Source organism: Tasmannia lanceolata, unplaced genomic scaffold, assembly GCF_043159265.1.
Source record: "Tasmannia lanceolata isolate RefF3 unplaced genomic scaffold, GAP_Taslan_0.1 ptg000005l, whole genome shotgun sequence".
Classification (NCBI taxonomy): Eukaryota; Viridiplantae; Streptophyta; class Magnoliopsida; order Canellales; family Winteraceae; genus Tasmannia; species Tasmannia lanceolata.
In genome coordinates, this window is record NW_027518682.1 from 1,223,401 (window position 1) to 1,245,094 (window position 21,694).

At 38.7% G+C, this 21,694-nt stretch overlaps 1 pseudogene across 1 annotated transcript; it reads right to left on the reverse strand.

The window, feature by feature from the left end:
* Window positions 1–651: 651 nt before the first annotated feature.
* On the reverse strand, window positions 652–18,400 carry LOC143877007 (cyclin-dependent kinase F-4-like; annotated as a pseudogene). The gene is made up of 19 exons (XR_013250516.1): window positions 18,244–18,400; window positions 12,888–13,148; window positions 12,705–12,780; window positions 11,973–12,597; window positions 11,811–11,889; window positions 11,642–11,710; window positions 11,470–11,559; window positions 11,241–11,379; window positions 5,510–5,612; window positions 5,347–5,399; window positions 5,189–5,255; window positions 4,686–4,794; window positions 2,338–2,403; window positions 2,088–2,156; window positions 1,928–1,991; window positions 1,704–1,820; window positions 1,422–1,453; window positions 1,245–1,323; window positions 652–1,046 (listed from the first exon to the last, which is right to left on the reverse strand). The product of XR_013250516.1 is annotated as a cyclin-dependent kinase F-4-like (transcript).
* Between the last annotated feature and the right edge of the window lie 3,294 nt (window positions 18,401–21,694).

Sequence of the window (21,694 nt, forward strand, 5' to 3'; positions counted from 1 at the left end):
GTCTTTTAGCTATTTTTCCAGCATACAAACCCAAATGATTAAAAAAAGAAAAAAAAGAAAAAAAAGAAAGAGGAAGTGGAAGTGGGGAATTTTTTTAACCTGAGTCGGAATTTAAGACGCAAAACGACCCAACCTAATAAGACCCATGATTTTTAAACCTGACCCGGGCCCAACATCGAGTGTAATCAACACAAGCAAAGAGATGATAAATACCAACATCCAACAATACGGCTATTTTTTATAAGGCCCCCAAGAGTTTGAATTTAATAAACAAAATATAAGACGAGCTCTAGGGGATTTGCTGGGGTTGGGTGTTGCGTGAGAGCAGCCACCTCAGATGAATTAAATGAAAAGTTAGCCCGTGTGACTGCTCTCTCATGAAACAGCCAGCTGGAAAATACCTTTCTGCGAAATTACCCAGCAAATCCAAAGCTTTAGATATGCCTTTAGTTTGAACTTTGAAAACAGATAGTTTTGGATATGCCCGCCACAAATAATAATAATAGTAATAGTAATAATATACAGCTCAGCAGCTGCTAAAAAGAGAACGTCTAAAGGACATGTGGATTTATCTGGCCTCCTAAAGTCTGTATTAACCACACTACAAATGGAGAAAATACCTACGACGAAAGCAGCCAAATGGAAAAGCAGTGCAGGAAACAAAACATATATGCATTATACAATAGATGATTATGTTTGAAGTAAACTAAGCCACTGTTCTGAGTAGAAAATGCAAACAGTATCAACATTTCCTTTCTAATAGTGAAGACTCGAAAGTAAACACGACAATGCACAAGAAAGCATATGGCATTGTACCTCACGGATTCAAACCGAGGCTGTTCTTCAGCCCACAACTTTCCTGGAATAGCTCCAAACTGATGTGATTTTCATTAGATCAGTCAAGGAAGTCGGTCCGACTGTGGCATCCTCCAGCCTTCATTGGAAGTGGCTTTACTAGGTGCTATATAGAGAGCTAACACTCATATGTGCCAATGTTTCAGCCGTATCATAAACTGCTCGTGAGTTTCCGCGCGAGAAAACATATGCTGCAAAACAAAGATCAGAGGGAAATGAGGAAATAGCAGTAGGTTAAAAATTATACACAAAACCTTGAGGGTCATTGTCACCATTTCAACCAGCCATCAATTTCACTAGCCGATGAAATTCAAAAGGGCCAACAGATCCAAAAGAATCTCAACAATCTGAACTCTAACCATGTACACAAGCACCATTGACACACTCACCTGCGCTTTTTCTTGCCGGTGGTCGATATTTTGGTTGCTTGGCACAGCTCTTAACAGATTTCTCGTTTTTATTGGCCCCCTAGATTTAAACGAGAGAAGCAAAGTGAGATGATGGAATCAAACTTAAAATTTATGTGCATCATTTGAAATCAAATTGAGAAAGTTCCCCTCACTCACCTGGCAATCCATTTCCAGCTTTCTTTGCACACCTGTAAGAAATTTAGTGTGAACCTCATCAGAATATGCAATATTTAATGGACATCCCTTGAAATCGACCCTACTAGGGGAAAATGACAGAAACCACTTATAAAATACGTCACTCAAATGTGGAACGCTCTCAAAATTAAACACACAAAAAAAGTGCCTTCCTTTTCTTCAGCAATAAACTAGAGGGGGATCCTCATTTCAAGTTCCAGGTCTCCTGTCCAGGTAGTGAACAAATTTCAAACATAAAATCACCTGTGCTTAAAGAAGCATGCATCCCTGCAGAAGAGAAGTTGCTGGCAGGTTTGCCATTAGATAAAGTTGAAGAATATCTTTGAAAACTCTTCTGTTGCAAAGCTCCTTTCATTCCAGCTGTAAATTTGACAGAACATTATCAAGTGAAAATGAAAACCCAAAGCCTCAAACAGAAAAAATCCCAAAAAAAGAATTAACAGAAAAAGAAAAAAAACTAAACAAACCAGATAAGGGTGTTCTAGGGGCTGCTGGTCTCAAGCGAAACGATGGTGGAATGTAGAAACAGGGCTGCATAAAACCAAAAGGTAACAGAAGCAATTAAAATCAAACAAAAGATAACAATGGCACAGTTTCACGGTAGTGTGAAAAGATAGAAATAGTTGCCTGGAAAAAAGAATGCTGGAGGGCCTCGGCGGCTGTTGGCCTCTTGCTGGGATCCCATGAACAGAGTGACTGCAAATAGTAAAAGGAAATTTGCAAGATAGCACAGTTCATATCAAACTTATAAACAAATTGACCCAGGCAATTACAAGAATCACAAGCTATCCTATTAGAATGTAGAATTGGACAGCCAAAAGTCTTGATGACATGCAGAGAACTGATTTCAACAGCATTTAGTCTACGTAGTGCTTACGGAGATAAGGTTAATAGCATCCCAACTAGCTGATGGTATTAGCACTGAAAGATGGACCCTTGCAAACTGAAATTTCCAACACCAAATTCTCAATCATACAGCAAAGGAACTGTAAACAATATCCAATACCTATTTACACGCATAAACATGCATAAATAAAATAAGTGCACACATCTAGCTTGAACATGCCCGGACTTTTAATAAGCTTTAAAAGATATTAAAAGGCAGTGTCAGCGGAGAACTGAAAATGAGAACTGCAAAATTAATAATGAGACACCATTTTCGGTATAATCTTCATCCTCTCTTACATATTCATCAATGTTTTCATAAATTTGCCCAATGGAAATTCTTGTAGATGCTCTTGTTTGTCATGACATTCATCATAATAAGACTGCATAAAAATTGGAATCATTAACCTACTTTTTTTTAAATGGAATCATTAACCTACTCTAACTTTGTTTAGTCTAAGGTAGCATGTTGGATGACGGCAGTTCCTCTTCTTCACCCTGGGCTTCATCCTACGTTAGGTTTTCGAGATCCACAGTGATTTCCACAAAAAAAATTTTGTTTTTTGGAATGTGAGATAATATTAAAAGCAAAAAACAAAAAATGCAACTCTTGACCAAGGTGGTCCAAGGCAAAAAGAGAAAAACGAAAAAATACAAGGCATCCTCAATGGGAGAAATGGTCAAACACCATCAACTCTGTTCTACCAATTCCATTGGAGGCCAGAGCATCTGTGTCACTATTGGCAGATCAATAAACATGCTAGAAGGAGGCCACATGGCCCTCAATCACTACATGATCTCCTCAATCTCGTTTGTGAACCGCCACAGAAAATATTTCCAATTGTTGAGGCATCTGAAAACATTTCGAGTCTCCCTCCACAATCTAAGGGTCGAGAGGAGAATGAAGAACAAGACAAATTCCATGCAGGAGAGCGAGGATCATCACCCTATTAGAGTCAGGCGAACCAAGTATGCCCAACTAATCTCAGAATCCACATTTCGGAGAAGCCCATAGCTACTGGCAGGGCCGGGGTTCCCAAGACTCGAACCATCAAAACTGAATTTCAAGAACCCTAGCAACAGAGGGAACCTACTGGGTGAAGGTCCGGCAGGGAGGTAAGCAGCGGTCCCCCCCATTCTCACCCCACGAGTGACAATTGGAAGACTAAGAAGCTCTAAACCTCAAAATAACTGCTGGTCATTTGACAGTGCTGAAAAAGATCTATTGTCGTACACACCAAACATTCACGCTACAGTCCTTGAAAATTGAATTATTACTGATTTCCACTAAATTGAACCTCGTTTCTGCCTTCGATTTAGGTGGGGCTTAAGTTCCATCTTAGACACCTTCGGGTTGATTAGTGTGACTCTACAAAGGGTTGTCAACCTCTATCAGAATGGCCCAAACCAATCCTTCTCCTAATATATCCATCTGCCTCGTTGAAAGTATTTACTTGCCTTGTCACGAGATTAGCAATTTCAATCCAATAATTGATATTTTCTCGGCCTCCACCAAAATTTTCACGGCCACGATTCCTTGCAAACCATGTTACCAAATGCCAGTCCTAAGATCGAATTTGCTCTGAAAACAATTATGTTGCGGCAAAATAGAATAATAATAATAATAAAAATTCTGACCTTATACTCAACCCAAGACAAAACCAAACACATACCTAAATGGAAGACAAGAAATGCAATATGAAATGCTGCCTCAAAAAGATAAAAAAAAAGAAAAAGAAAAGAATACTAACCTCTTTTTTTTAATGGTAAGTAGAATACTAACTTAATAAACTTAAATTTCTTGATGTCACAGAATGAGATAAAAAAACCCTTGCATATACCTTACATTTGCCTTTTCTACAACTCCTAGTAAGAATACAGAAGCCTAGAAACTTTCCAGCTTCAAAACCCTACTACAACAAGATAGAATTGATTCGAGACAAAATAGATAGTTACCAGAGAAACCTAACTCGAATCTCCTTGAGAGATATAAATGTATATCCTAAATTAATTCAAATGATAAACCAATCCTAATTCAGCCTTCCCAATTTGACTTGCACAGTTAGAAATAATTATAGAAGCTTGAAGCAACCCCATCTTCTCCCAAAACATTGACGTCCTAAAACCCTACAAAATTACTCAGAAAATTTTAATAACTCACTAAAATTTATAAATATATCCTTTTTATTGAATGATTTTATAAATATATCTTTCTTCAAAAGTCATCATTCCTTCTCCAATATTTGGCTTTTGAAGCACCTATAGGGTTGCATAGATGCATCATGCAGAACACCAGCATACAGAAAACCTTATATCAATGTCCAAGAAATCTTGTCTGACCTGTGGAAATTGGTACTTAATCACATTTGCAAGCTGCAGTCCTTCAGCCCAAGAATTCTGATTGGGACTCCCAATCACACTGCATATTTTGTAGATCTCATCTGCTTCGCTGAATCAGAAAGGAAATGTATAAGCCGCATTAAGTTTCTACTAGGGCGAAAACACAAGCAATAATAAATTCAGTAACAAATGACAATGCGAGCAAAAAAATATAATATCGTAGAGCTGCAAATCTACAGCAAGATCAAACAACGATCAGATGATGAAAATTCTCTTGAAGTATTAACCAAAAGATATGCTCTCCTTACTTAGTTCCCTCTTTGGCTTTTCTACTTTTCAGATGTGTTTATAGATCTGCACATCCTTCACAATAATGACAACTTGTGACAACTCACAGGTGTCATAATATCAAATTGAAAAGAAGCACCCTCTAAACTGTCAACTGAAGAAGAGGACTTTTATTTAAAGGTGTGTGTAACAGCAGAAAATAGGTTAATAGGTACCTTGAACCAGGAAAAAGAGGGCGAAGAGTAAACAACTCAGCCATGATGGCACCCATTGCCCACATATCTGGAGGAGACATAGAAAGATGACGAAATAAGAGAATTGATCAATGCAGTATTAATGCAAACTTCCCAAATCCTTTTTGAGGCCTACTCACCAACAGCAGAATCATATACAGACGACTGAAGCAAAACTTCAGGCGCTCGGTACCTGCCACCCACACATATAATCATAATGGTCATGATGTAATATGCGATGGAGGTAATATGAGAGTAGAATGACCTGAACAAATTACCATTCAAAAAAAAATCAGTACTTACCAGCGAGTAGAAACATACTCTGTGTATGGTGGCTGGGAGGTAACTTCTCGAGCAAGACCAAAATCACCAACTTTGATTATGTCTTTTGTAACCAGTAGATTCTCTATAAAGAACGAACAGATTGTAAATCACAATGCTCAAGGAATCATAACCCAAGTAGATTGCATAACGAGAAGTAGCATGTATGCAGCACTAAGAAACAAATAGTCTGGAAATTTCCAGTCACAAATATTTGTCTTAGGAATTTCTCAAGAGAGTATATCTTAATTATTTTCTTTTTTTTTTGTGCTAATTTTAGGTTTATATCAGAAAAAACATAAAATATAAATATGTAAAATTTAAGAACAAAATTAGGAAACATAATATCCAGAATTTATTGCGATAAATTCGTGATATTTTTTTAGGTAAAAAATAAAATACGAAGACATCTCGATGATTATTCAAAATCATACGAAAATTTCGAGACTGTCGTTCAATTAAAAAAATGCAAAATATCATGAAATTTTAAAAAATATCGGAAATATTTGTGACTGGAAATTTCTTCAAGAAAAGACACTTCATCAATAATTAGTGTAAGGTTGAAATATGCTCAAAATTCACTTCAACAATTAAAAAAGACAGCTATAATGATGTACTGTTAATTAGCTAAAACAAGTTAATTAACCATGGCCAAGAATGTGGCTGAGTACTCGGTTGACGCGGTCATAACTCGGGAGAGTCAACGGAGTTTTTATTGACTCTGTAGGGCAAAATGCGGAATGCGACAAAGGGAAAAGTGAGTCGACTCGGGGAAGTCCACGATGGCACGGGGGAGTTTTAAACTATGCACTAAACACCCAACAGGCAACTAGGTATGGGCATTACAATGCGTGAGATACATTGTAAGCCATTGGTATATATTAAGCCTTCTGTATTCCAGGTATATATCCAAATTATTCATATTTGCATGGAAACTGTCCCCAGATAAGATTGTGACCACTGTAGAGCAGGGACCACTATACAAAATGAGACGTGCATCCCCATTTTTGGGTACAGATTGGTATTTGGAACACACTTTCTTTGAAAAAATCGAGAAAAACAATACAAGAATGGACATCACAAAAGGGAAAGGAAAATTGTCTCTGCAATTGGTGCACGTCCAAGTTAGCAATTAAGCATTCAGGATGTGGAAGTGTGTCGGCGAGTCATGCACATGTCCGTGCACAAGCTTGCATATATTATCAGAGGCTTTGTAGCTACATCTGCATGCCAGAATAGCATTTTTTGTTTTTTATTATTTGATAGTTGATACTGTTGCCAGAGATAGACGATGCCAACCTTAGTCATTGCTTTCATCGGAAATGTTACGAAAAATGGAATAAAAGGCATAAAAAATGTTCCACCAATAAAAAAAAAGGTCATTTTCGTTCCGTTATGATCCAATCTGGTCTATTTCGTCTAGAAGGAACGAAATAGGGCAAAACAACCTGTTCCAAACAAAACTGTGTAGAATTTTCTTCGCAATTTCCTAACTGACAAATTCAATTTTTTGCAGTATTATTTTGAGTTTCCCTTTCTTATCCTCTTACTGTGTCAGTTTTGTGTCCATTTGAAGGGCATTCGATGTCTTTCAACCCTCTCAAAAGAATAGGACCTCTAAAAATACATTAAAAACCCTCATTTACACTCTTTTTTTTTTAATGGCAGAACTTGAAGTGAATAGGTCATGAACGGGGTGGTCAGCTGCGCAATCGCAGGTAGACCACCAGCATGCACAATCCAAATGCCACTCACGTGCCAACATGGTGCCTGCCAAACAATGTCTCCCTCACCCAACTGCTATTAGCAATGGGGCCAGAAATGGCAATGCTAGGCGACCCACTGTGTGCGAATACACATTTTTAAAACTCTTTTCTTCTCTAAAATCCTACCTCGCATTTATATTTAGCATTTGGTATGATGAATTGTGACTGTTATTGATTTATTTTCCGAAATGGCTGTTATTGATGTTTCGTGCTGAATCTGATATTAATTGTGCTCATCAAGAGCCAATTTCATACTTATGGTAGATGTTTTAAGTAGTAAAATATGTTTTTTTTTCTGTTAAGCTTGGTACGAGTTATAATTTCTTATAATTTTCATTTTTTCTGAACATTTTTCCATACTATAGAATTTTATAATTTTTAAAATATTTAAAAAACAAACCACCATTCCAGCGCCTTTTACGGAACGGAACACTAGAACAAGCGAAATACTAGAATCCTCCGTTTTAATGAGGAAAACAAAATGCCCACCAGAACAAAATATGTTTTTTGAAAGATGACATATTTTCATTGATACTATAATAATTACATTGGGGACCAGGAGTCCCACTGGCATTACATAGTATCAAATAAAACTGGCCAGGGCATACCTTGAGCCAGAAAGACTAAGTATAAACAACAAAAACTGGGCCCTTTCTTTCTGAACCACGTCGTATGCAAGTAAGCACTCCAATCAGTTCAAAAAGAAGCTTTCCCCGACCGTGCCGAGCCAACTGCCCTGCATTACTATCATTTCAACCTACACCCATCATCTTCCTCCAACTATATCCACCACATTCCTTAACTAATAGCAGCGAAGAAGAGCATCCTGACAACATTGCCTCGACAAGCGAAAGACCATGGTCTCTCAAGCTATTGAGAGTCTAATACTTTCCTCGGAGCACCTGGAATCTGATGTTATATGGGACAATTACTTGCTCCTGCCGTCTCTCCAATCCACCATTCTAAAATATCCCCTTGACACCAACCAACAGAACTGAGGCCAACTTCCTGGGTTCCACAAACTAACGAACAAAATATCCAACTTCCCCTTTGAACATCCCATTTTCCTTCCTGCCTCTATTAATAATTAAAAACAACAAACATAACCATATCTAGGAAGACTCCACTAATAGACAATTACAATGCTCCACAACTAATGAACTCAGGTTACCCAGGTACTTAGGAAATTAGTAAACAAAGCCTCACTAATGCGATTCAAATAACTAACCACTTGAGTTAAGGTCCCTTAAAGTCATATTTCGGATTCCATTTCAGCCTCCTTGGCTCTTCCTTTTTTCTCCCTCACAGCTCTGGCTTCCCTGTTTAGAAACATTTCTTTAGTGTTTTCTAGGTCCTCTTGGTATGAGATACCAAACACATCTCCTATTGCTAAGAAATCATTAAAGCCCTCCGGCTCACGATGTCCAGAATCCTTTGAGTCAAGTGGTATCAATACACTCTTTCCTTTAGAGATCCCACTAGACTCATTGGGTGCGTTTGGATCACAGGAATCAAGAATTGGTATGGGTAACAAATTCCAATCCCATTCCAATTGCCACGGTAAAGGGAATGTCAATACCAATTCTAGTGTTTGGATAAACTTTAGAAGCAGGAATCCGTATTGACATCTCTACCCTATGAAGATTTTTGGCATTCAAACCAAAAATCGACGGTGCCACCAAAAACATAGCAACAGGATTATCAAATCCTCCGACTTGTAGAGATCTATCCATCGGAGGGTTAGATCTGCCTTTGAGGATTTTTGGAGCACAACGTATTTAGATTTGAGCCCTAAAATAAATGGTTGAGCCAAATCTTGATCACTAATAGTCTGATACCGTCCTAGACATGGGTTTCATCATTGCGATGAGAATTCTCTGTGCAAGGATGGAGAAAAAGATCGACCATCTACACCTTGCTTATCATAGCTCCATCCCTTGTGGGCACTCAACGAATATGTTATTTTCCATGTTTTACCCGAAATTATTAGGTTAAAGAGATCCATCATCCTTCCCTTATTTTCAAAAAAGATAATCGTTGAAGAATTTGGAATCCATAGACAGAGATTTTACAGAGGGAGAGAGAGATTTTCTCATGAGAGATCACGGAGAGAAATTTTCTCCTCAAACTTCTCAACCAAAATAGGCTTTTTTGCGTTAAGGGAATGAGAATACCACCTACGTCGGGCGGTAACACAATCCGCCCGACATTTCGCTCGAAATTCCCCTTTGTGATTCCCTTTGCATCGATAAAAACCATCCAAACACTGGAATCGAGTGGGGTAGAATCAAATGCCGATTCTTCTTTCCATTCCCGGCAATCCAAACGCACCCATTAGGCTTTCCAATTCGCTGACCATCTTCCACATCTAAATTGCCTTGTACAACACCAGCATCAACAACCAGGCTCTCGCGCCTATTTTCCAAACTTAAAATCGCCAATTGTTTCTCCTCTTCCCACAACCGCCTTTGGGTGCGCCTTTCCTTTTCTAATATCTTACTAAAAATGGGAAGATTAAGGAGAGGCGTATGAAGCTCTTCCTCACTATTCATCTTGGACGGGTTAGGAGACGTACCCGAGCTACGACTAGATTCTTCCCTCTCTTTTATCCATTGTTTTTTAAGAGGACTTAGTGATATCTCACAAGGGGTAGGCAATTCCTTTCTCGCCAATTTTTTGTTATAGCTGAGATTTTTCAGAAGATCTAGGTCCCCATCTTCCAAGATAAAGTCACCATTGGTCTCATTGGTTACGCCCCGAGGCCGTTCCTTACCGGCCATACTTGAGCTAGGTGAGTCATCAAAAGCACGTAGGAGCTTATGTGGTTCGGGATTAAGTTTTTTCTTCCTGAATTCCTTTTTTCGGTACATACACTTAATCTTTCTGTTCATTACAGAGAGGCTACCTTGGGTGGCTAAGAGCAAGCATCCTGCCCGAGTCTTCCACTTGATTTACCTTTACTCGTACGAATGCGCTTTTCAACGTAACTCTTGCTTTCCTTAAGAAACCTATTTTTTATCTTTAAAGACTTTAGCTCCTTAGCCGACCTCAACAAAAAAGAGTCCGCAATATCTTTCCTTCCTACCTTTCCCTTCATGCCACATGGGGCGGAAATTAAGACTTTGGCGCGATCCTTCCATCAGGCTGACACTCAGATCCCCTCACCATAGCCTTCCTACTTTCTGATGGACCAGGTGGGGTGTCAGTGGGGACAGGCGGGTAGTTGAGCAATTCAAAATTCAAAGCGGGGTCCACCAACGGCTCCCTATCGAGGTCAGAATTGTCCACTGCCACCTTTCCAAGTGAAGGGACCACCGTTGGTGGACCTTTATCGGGGGACAGCTGACCGGAGCCCTCAAAAAGAGCCAAATTGTCTTTACTGCTAGATTCTTCCACCACCGACAATGCCAAGGAATTACTACTATCATCGGATGCCACCTTAACTCCCACCGAATAAATGGTAGAATCTACCCTTAAATTGATGGATGGAGGGATCGATTTCCAAAAGGGGGAAATGACCAGAGCCGAAGAAAAGGCCATACAATGATTATGATTGCCAAAAAGATGAGTCTCGAGGACTTGACTCAGATGAAGACTAAGGATCTCCACCGTAGCTGAAGACCACGCATGAAGGGGGATATCATAAAATCTCAACTGAATGGTTCTAGCACCCGTATTATATGCCGGGAACCAGGGTTGAAGAGAAGAGAGATATCCCCCAAGAGCATCACCTCCACGCCGAAGGATAGAGGTGGCCCACCAGAACAGAATTAATAACTAGGATGCCAACTAATCAATCAACTCTCATTTAAAGGTAATCGTAACTTAATATTTCCCAAGTTAATAACATCTCCAAAGGTTATGGACTTATGGTAACTTGATAATTTCCAAGTTAATAAAATCTCCAAATGTGATATCAAGTGCCATATATAACACCGTTTGCTCACCGGGCTTAAGGTCCCGATGGAAATATCCGCGCTGATGCATATAAGCAAGAGCTTGAAAGACTTGAAAGCACCAGTTTCTGACTTCCGCTTCTGAAAAAAGCTTCCCATTGTCTTTCATAAGCTGGTATAGGTTGCATTCCTGAAACAAAAGACGAAATGAAAATTAAAAAAGACATTACGATACATTCGCGTTAGAAAACAAGGAAAACTGTGTTCTTCATAAACATACCATGTATTCAAATACGAAGTACAAGACATTGTTTTCCCTAATAACCTCTTTGAGCTTCACAATATTTGGATGGTTCATCTTCCGCAAGGACTGCAAAAATAGTCAATTTGATTCTGAGATGTGTGTGGAGGGATGATTTCAATAATCAGACGGCAAAAATCATAAAAACTACCTTTACTTCTCTAAGATTCATGCACTCCTCCCAAGAATAATATTTTCTCTTTATTTTCTTAATTGCAACCTGTCATTAAGCAAATGAAAGTTACATTAGAAAATATATCATAATAAACTTCACAGCAATAAGAATAAGTTAAGACATAGGATCCTACAAAGACACTTACAACTTCACCAGTCTGCTTATTTATAGCTCGCCAGACACTTCCGAAGGTTCCATCACCAACTTCATTGATTATTGTGTACCTGTAACAGTTAAATATCTCTCAGAAAAATCTCACAGCTGCAGTTAATGTCTTATCAGGTAGGTTTATAGGAAACGAACTCACTGATCCATGACGGCTTGGGGAAACCAAGACAGCTACCCAAAAAAAAAAAACTTGAAGCGCTTTCTTATTCAACTCAAAAATGTGCAAAGTAATGATGAAATATCTGACATTTCACCCGGGTCCTCTTCAAAGGAGAAACTACTGAATGCACTACAGAATATAGATAAATTGTCCAGCCAAATCAACCGTTAATTTTGACTCACAATATGCCTCACCACAAAACTAATATTCTTCTGATGGATGGGCTTCAATTTTCAGTCACAACGTGCCTCAACACATAACCCATATTCCTTTGATGGATGGTCTTCAAGGCCTTATTTACTAATAACTCTTGGAAAAAAGCTCCAGGACCGAGATCCTCTCTAAATGGTAAAGCACATGTCAAACTGCAATGCATCTCGCAGCTGATCCAGCAAATGCCAAAACAGAAAAGATTAATCTGGACAAATGGAATGATTGTAGCTCAAAGATCACTTGAATCAAGTGATCCGGATTTCAAAAGCATCGATAACAGACAAGTAAAAGCCACCAAGTCTGCATTGCATGGAAGCAATACGCAGATATACTCCTAGCTAAGTAAAGAAAAAAAAAAGAACTCTTCATTATCAATTCACAGGCTTCAACCCTGAAATAAAGAAAAGAACAAAGGAAGCAATGTTAGTGTTTTGCGAAAAAAAATAATAATAATTTGAACCCCCATTAATTCCATGGAATCCGTAAGCTGAACCATACCCCACAAAGTAGTTCCACAATGTCACGCTTGTTATACCTCACACCGATTTCAAGTGAAAGTTCTGTCGGTAATGCACTGTGGCAAAGTACATTGATTCAGCAAGTTGACAGTAAGAAATACTTGTTGAATTTTTTTTCCAACTATAATATTTGTTAAAATAAAGACATTGACAGTTGGTTTACTTGTGATCGTGCAATATAGATCCAACTCCAATTTCAGAATAAGTTGGCATGAGGCCTTGTGTGATGATCATGCAAGAGTAGCAGGCCACTAAGTATAGTTGACAAACAAAATGAGAAGGGATTCTCCAAAGTTGAGAAACCGCCAGTCGAGAACCTCCTGGAATGAAAAGACCCGGTACTGGTAGCAATCTGAACGAAGGCGCACTTGCTCCATGCCTTAGATAAGATAACTAAGCTCTTGAGAAAACAGTGAGGTGCAACCTAGCAAAAAAATGCAGACAATAACAAACACTAGGGTCAGGATAAATGCCCAATTAACAACTCTAAACACCAATGGCAATATATCGCTGGATCAGAAAGATAAGCAGAAGTGCTTAAAATATATGTTCAGGATATACAACACAATTTTGGAATCAATATTCCATTTCAGTTGGAAAAAGCAGTCAGATGTTTTTTTTTTTTTGACTGGTAAATGCAGTCGGGTGTCGGGGGATTAGTATAGGTGATTAAGTGTGGTAACTCATCACAGGAGGGAATATTCTAATAAAATGTGTGAAATATCATCAACAGAGTACGAAACAACATTCAATGAATGATTAATATAATTATTTACTGTGGCCAGTGTGCATCAAATTGATGTAACTAAATGAGATGAAAAATTATCAGAGAAAAAAAAATCTTGAATAGCAGGGTATTGTTTATTAAACAACATTCTCTGAAGATAAACAGAAGTAAACAATCTCGCCTCAAAATCGCCAAACAAAGCCTCTAATATTCATAAAATAAATCTATGGCACTAAGGGTGCGTTTGGATTTCCGGAATGAAGAATCGGAATTAGCATCCCATTACAATCCTATTCCATTGTGCCTGTAAAAGGAATGCCAATTTCTATTCTTGCGTTTGGGTAAAGCGCTGGAATACAAACATCTCTCTCGGCTCACTACCTCTGCTCCTCGAAGAGTAGTCACCGTCAACGGAGAGACTGACGACGTCCGCCAAGTGGAGAAAGAGGAAGAGGGGGCAGGGAGCTGATCCAGAACCAAACCCATTGAGAAAAAACATCTTCAAAATCCAATTAAACCTCCGTCAAATCCAAAGCTCGCGCCTAATAAACCAGAAATTCATCAATTAACCCTCTCGAAAGCCAATCTTTCCTCCTAACAAGACCCGAAAATGAAACAAAACCCATATCAAGAAAATTCAACAACCAGATCTGGAGGTTATAAATCGGAAATTCATCCATAAACCCTCTTAAAACCCAATCTATCCTCCCAACAAGACCTCGAAACGCCCATTTCAAAAAAGAAAGAAACAAGACCGCAAAAATAAAAATAAAAACTCGGAGAGAGAAAGGTACAAAACTGTTGTTACAGTGGCTAGAGGAAGAAGACAGCCGGGGCAGAGAGAGAGAGAGTTTCAGGAGAGGGTTTACGTGAGATGAGAGAGAATTTTAAGAGAGAATTTAGGTGTGATGAGAGGGGGGATCGAGAATTCCACCTTCTCGGGTAGAAACAAAATCCGGATCCCCCCTTTATTCCACTATGCAAATTCCACTCCGCCCGCTAATCCGAACCAAACACCGGGATCGGGGGAGATAGAATCAGAAGCCGATTCTAGTTCCTGGCTTCGGCAATCAAAACGCGTCATAAGTGATCAGTTGCAGATAATTTGGGACAATCATGAAAAATGGGAGTTCATCAATAACTGCGAAAATAATTGGTTGCTTAAACTGCATCTGAAATATTGATCAAACCAGACCAAAGCTTGCCCTGATAATGTGATAATATTTACGAATGGTCGAAGACAAAGGGATTGAGCCTCTAGCTTAATGGTCAAGGATTTGTTCTTCGACCTGGAAATAGGAGGTTCAATCCCATCTTCTTCTTTTTTGTAATGGTAGGAGGTTCAATCCCATCTTACCTACGCAAAAAAATCTACGAAGACAAAATCAAAATAAGGAACCCCGTATGTCATTGAAGATAACAGTCTTTACTCAGATGCCAAGCCAGTTGTATGAAACTAATTTAAATTCAATAGCAGTGCATATATAGGCCTCATCCACCCTGGTCATTGTTCGCAACAAATTTCACATGCATGAAAAAAGAGGATCACACACATAAAATAAATTGGGATCAAATTTCCCTCTTGTGAAAAGAGGTTTTATTAATTTTGGTTGGGATCGTACACATCCGGCTTTATTGGCCGTTAATTACATTTCTTGAAGAAAGAAAATACCTCTGATTATTAATCAAGAGGTTCCCTATCTAAATACAAATTTTGATTATCATCCCAAAAAGAAGGTCATGGAGAGAGAATTTGACTCTGGTGATTTCTGGTTTCATACTCTTTGTAAAAGATTCTCCTGAAAGAGAGAAATCTTTGAGTATGATTTTATTTAGACTCTTTGTAAGAGAGTTCATTTCATCTTTCTCCTGGATCCCAGCAGAGAAAGGTCTTTTCATCTTTCTCCCATAAATCGGTCAAGAAAGATCTTTTGGCATCTTTCTCTCGTAAACCGGTAGAGAAAGGTCTTTTGTCTTTTCATCTTTCTCCCGTAAATCGGTCGAGAAAGGTCTTCTTTCTTTTCATCTTTCTCCCGTAAATCGGTCGAGAAATATCTTCTTTCTTTTCATCTTTCTCCGGTAAATCGGTCGAGAAAGGTCTTCTCCCTTATCTTTAATTTCACGATCTCCACTTTGAAGCCATTATGGGTGCCACCTCATCCCTTATCCGGGATTCCACGATCACAACTTCCCCTTTTGTGGGGAGTTACGTAACATTCCTTTTTGAAACGTGGGTGACTTGCTTCTTCCTTTGCGAGGGTTACTTTATTCCCTAAAATTTGGGGATTTTCTCTTCTCTTAGTCGTAGGCTCCTTTTTTTGTTTCCATTTTATTGAAGCACTTTCACTTCATATTTATCCTTTTTTTACTTTAGGGAATAATGTGGTGCGCAACTACCCCTCTTTTCTCTCTTCTTATTTTAGTAAGAGATTTTAGTATTATCCTATTTTTTATAAAATTTCGAGTCCAACAGTCATGTACTCCAAAAACGCAACCCCTATACAACACATTCAAGCATAACAACAGCATACATTTATGCATAAACACTGCTGGCAAGTAGCAACAGACTTGCAGCAAAGCATGTGATACAGACCTGCTACAATATCTGCATTTACTTGAAAAGTAAAAAAAAAAAATTGAAGATGGAAGTACAAACCTTCTTCCGAATAGAAACCCAAATCTCTAGAAACCTAACGTTGATTGGTGCCTAATCTATTCCATATTTCTTGATCAAGATGATAATTATCACTAGCTACTCAAAACAATACCATACCCTAAAACTATCACAAAAAGAAACCCTGCATGAAATACTGAGAAAGACCACGTGCACGCCCTCTAGAATACCAAAGTCTGCAGTACAAACTGAAATGAATATACAACTACAAAAATCTTGGATCAGATAAGGCACGAAAATTTTTAGATTTCAACCCATAATGTTTCACTAGAAGAGAAAAATTGAAGAACAAAAAATACAACAACGATACTAAAGGAAGGGGAAAAAATTCGTAAAACAAAGTCAAGGGGAAAAAATTTGTAAAACAAAGTCAAGGATTAGATAGCCCCTTCGACAGCAACTGAAATCCCAAGCTCACATGCATCTATGCACACAATGAAAAGATGGCTCCAATAAATAACTGAATTTGAGAATGACTTCTTATGCATTAGCAGGCTTCCCCACATTGTCCTTTTTATCATCATTCAATATCCAAATAATTACGGCTCCTACACAAAATCAACAGTGTCTGCAGAATCCCCGAGGTAGTAGTTAAACCCTAGATAAAAATTGCGGTCCCTCAAAGTAGAGAACCATGGGATATCTAAAGCTCAGAATCCAAAGGGGATTCATTCATCAAAAGGCAAATTATAGAATACCTGAAATTTCAAAACTTCAGAATTTCAAAACATAAAAATATTGTAAACAGATAGACACCAAAAAAATATTAAAAAAGAGATCAAAAGCACCAAGGGATAAAGCCGTAGAAGAGTCAGACAACCATGGAAAACCACAGCTAAACATCCATATGACATCATTTGTAGGAGCAAGGTCAAGCAATTGTTGTCAAACGCAATTTCCCAGGCACTTGGGTAGGTGTAGCAGTAGCACCTATGTACTCACAGCTTGGGCAACCTAACCAAGGTGTATACTGCTCGGGCAACCTAAACCAAGGTGACTACTTTTGGGGCAACCTAAGCCAAGGTGCCTACTGCTTGGAGCACAAACCAAGGGGGCCAGGTTTCAAGTTGATGGCTGGCTGGGTATCAAAGTGGTGACTGTCCAGGGTACATGGTGGCGAACAACAATGTTTGAGGTGGTGGGGTGACTGAACAATTAGGGACGATAAGTAGATCCCTTAATGCATAATATCATTTTCATACATATAAAAATTGCCAACTGCCTTAGCTGCTGCATGCTCAATAGGTAACTAGAGAACCATCTTGGCATCCCATGGGAGACAGTGCCTTAGGTTCAATCAGGAGGCAATCAGGGGAAGTTTTAACTATGCCCCGAAACAACCAAGAACGCCTTAAGTTGGCAATCATAGACGATCCATCCAATAAAACAAAAACAAACTAATACGATCAGAACTGAATAATGCAAGCACTAGACATGAAAATCCGTAAAAAAAAAACATCAAGCATTGGTATCCATGCAAGACTTATTCACTCAACAGTGCATGAATCCCTATCTATTAGATCCTTAAACTTATGGAAACCCTAAAACTCAAAGTGTAGCAAACAAAGAAGAATTGTTCCTAGACAAGAGCACAAATCTTAAAATCATAACCCTAGAAAAGTAAAACAATACTATTAAAAATCAATACGCTAAAGTCAAATCCTAGAATAAAGAGCCTCGCACCCCCAATACCTTAGAACCAAAAATGAATTCGAAGGCTTAACCCTCAGCCAAAAACAACAGAAACCCCCAACCCTAGCCTCGCGATAGGCGAATTATAAATACACACGAACATGATTCCTCCAATCACAATCACAAAACCTAAAAACACGAACTCTTGACCAATTGAAACCCTACGACACAAAAAAATCAGTCACCAGCATAACTCAGTGATAGGAGAACGAATTCTACACGAGCAACAACAGACAACAAAGAATTACGAAATCATAGATTCATATATATATTCCAAATCCAGCGCAAATACCTCGTATCAAACCCCTAGATTAATCAAAAAACCATAAAATCATCGCGAATTCTAGGGTTTTTTCTTGTTCTTTTCACGAGAAGCAGAAATACGATAAGGAGCAGATTCAAAAGGATTTGGGAATCAAAGATTACCTATTCGCCTTTCTCGCCTCGCGCAGGTAAACGCCGTCTCCAGAGCTCTCTCCAGATGCGAGATGCAAAACGGTGGAGAGAAGAACAAAGGATGGGATGCGGGAATTAAAGAAAGGGCAAATCATTAAAAAAAAATACAAAGTTTAAGCAAAATTGTGTATAAAGGTATTGATTTGAAATTTATAAAAAAGGTCTTGTCATGAGAGGAGATGGCTTTTAGGACAAATATACCCATCCTATCTCTTTTTCTCTCTACCTTTTTGCACCTATCCATATGCACTTATTACCTTCTCACCTTGTTGTCATTTACAACAAGGTGTGGTAATCATGAGGGTTTATTCATGATAAACTTATCGAAGCAGTGTTACAAAATATAAAGAAAATGAATTTTGAGCTTAAAACTGAATTTTGTTGTTTTCCCCATTTTCAAGATAAATCCATTTTCTTTGCATTTTTTATTATAAAACATCAAAATCAAGCTTCAATTTATGGTTGCCTGCATGACACTAAGATCACAATGTATATCCCTATTATCCTTCGAATTTTTACTCAATTTGAAAATAAAAATCTTTGGAATTATCCCTATTCTACTGGCTTCCGTCAGAAGTCCAAACAGAATCTTCGGACTTCCGACGGAAGACAGTAAAACTTTGTAGTTCGGTAATTGTCATATGTTAGTGCATCATTTTGGTATTTTTTAGTAATTTTAATACTTTGCTTCAATTTTTTCGTAATTTTTCATTTAAAACTTAGCACTTCAGCCACAAATCCGTAATGATTACTATTTTTTGCAATTATGCTTTTGCTAGCCACCTTTGCACCCATATTACTTCTGCCAATCTTTGCATCAAAGGATGGGCCACAAGCCGAGAAGTTACCTCGGCAAAGGTGGCTAGCAAATTCCCATACAAAAAAAGGGAAATGTTATCCACACTACTCTATTTTGATGAGGGCAATTCTCATTTAATTAAAAGTACGGCATGGCCCCCCATAGGATGATCCAAAGCGTCAATTAGATGGGCCACAGCCTAAATTGGTTGTGTCCCAAAAATCATTTCCATAGGTTGATCCTAACCCTCCGATCTATAGAGGGTTAGGACCAACCCTCTAACATTTTAATCAGAGGGTTAGGATAAACCTACGGAAATGCTTTTTGGGGCACAACCTATTTAGGCTGTGGCCCATCTAATGGACGGTTTGGATCATCCTATGGTGCGGGCCATACCGTACTTTTAATAAAGTGAGGAGTGTCCTCATCAAAATACGGTAGTGCGGATAACATTTTTCAAAAACATCTTAAAAAATACGGCAAAGATCCGGGTGACACGCGGGTCGACCCGGCACGTACGGGCCCGGCATGGGAACCATATTTTTTACCCCGGAACCACTAGGGAACCAAATTTTATGCATCGGAACCACTAGGGAACCATATTTTATACCTCGGAACTACTAGGGAACCACATTTTCTACGCCGGAACTATTAGGGAACCACATTTTATACCTCGGAACCACTACGGAACCACATTTTACACCCCAGAACCATTACGGAACCACATTTTATACCTCAGAACCACTATGGAACCACATTTTATACCTCGGAACCACTAGGGAACCACATTTTATACCCTCGAACCACTACCGAACCACATTTTATGCCTCGGAACCAGTAGGGAACCACATTTTCTACCCCGGAACTACTAGGGAAACACATTTTATACCTCGGAACCACTAAGGAGCCACATTTTCTACTCTGGAACCACTAGGGAACCACATTTTCTACTCCAGGACTACTAGGGAACCACATTTTCTACACCGGAACCACTAAGGAACCACATTTTATACCCCGAAACCACATTTATACCTCGGAACCACTACGGAACCACATTCTATACTCCAGAACCACTACGGAACCACATTTTATACCCCGGAACAACTACGGAACCACATTTTATACCTCAGAACCACTAGGGAACCACGGTTTATACCCCGAAACCAATAGGGAACCACATTTTCTACTCCAGAACCACTAGGGAACCACATTTTATACCCCGGAACCACTAGGAAACCACATTTTCTACCCCGGAACCACTAGAGAACCACATTTTATACCCCGGAACTACTAGGGAACCACATTTTCTATCCCGGAACCACTACGGAACCACATTTTATACCTCGGAACCACTAGAGAACCACATTTTATACCCCGGAATCATTAGGGAACCACATTTTATACCCTGAAACAATTATGAGGGGTATATTTGTCCTGAAAGCCATCTTCTCTCACCTGACAACACATTTTTTATAATTTTCAAATCACTACCCTTTATTCACAATTTAGACAAAACTTTGCATTTTTTTTATTGATTTGCCCTTAAAAAAAATGAAGCTGGGTATTTATATTTAAAACTGTTATTTTATTTTTTTTTAGAACCGTGGCTAGCTTAAAACCGGGATCTGGTTGACGCGGGCAGGATAATTTGTTCTAGGATTAGTAGGTATGTCTGTTGTGGAATTAATATACTCAGTCCCTAGGTTCAGTAATGTCACTCCACTTCTTAATTTGCATCTCTTTGATTTCAGGTTTTTGGGTCCTACAAGAGGGCACACATGGGGTACTATTTGAAATCGAGATCGTTGATCTTATAAAACATCAAGGAGTGACTCACAGTCTTGGGTCCCATTTGGAACAGACATCCTACACTTCAACAATTAATTAGACAGGGTTAATATAATGAGAGAACGGTTTCTACACACATGTGTCGATAAGTTATCTACACACTAGCTTAAAATACAGTTGAGGTCCACATTGTTTGGGTGATCCAACCATTCATTTGATTGGCCCTCGCATAGATAGGGTGTCCACAAAAATTCAGCTCCATAGGATCATCCTAACCCTTCGAACCGTGGAGGCTAAAAATGGACAGATTTGTGAAGGTTTATACACGTCCATTTTACCTCCACAAATCGTAGGGTTGGGATGATCCTATAGAGCTGATTTTTTATGAACACCCTATCTATGTGAGGGCCAATCAAATGAATGGTTTGGATCACCCGAACAATATGCCCTCCATTGTATTTTAAGCTAGTGTGTAGATAACTTATCTACACGTGTGTTGAAACCGTTTTCTCTAATATAATATGAAGTGCCATTGTAAAAAAAAAAAAAAGAAAGGAAGTGCGGATATCATTTCCATATCCCAAGGCATAATTCTTTTGTTTTTTTTTAATGTGCTCTTGGTATGGTCGTCTATATGGTGGACCACCATGCAAAAAAAATCAACCAAGATTCCCAGCTGAATGGAGGTCCTAACCATGTGTGGCAACCATGAAAAAAGTATTCATGGAATTGGAATATTTGCTTACGTAGTACAAGAGGGGCGAAGGCGTAAAAGGACACAAAAGGCATCGGTTAAACTCTTAATCTGCAAATGGGTATCAAGAGGGGATTTAA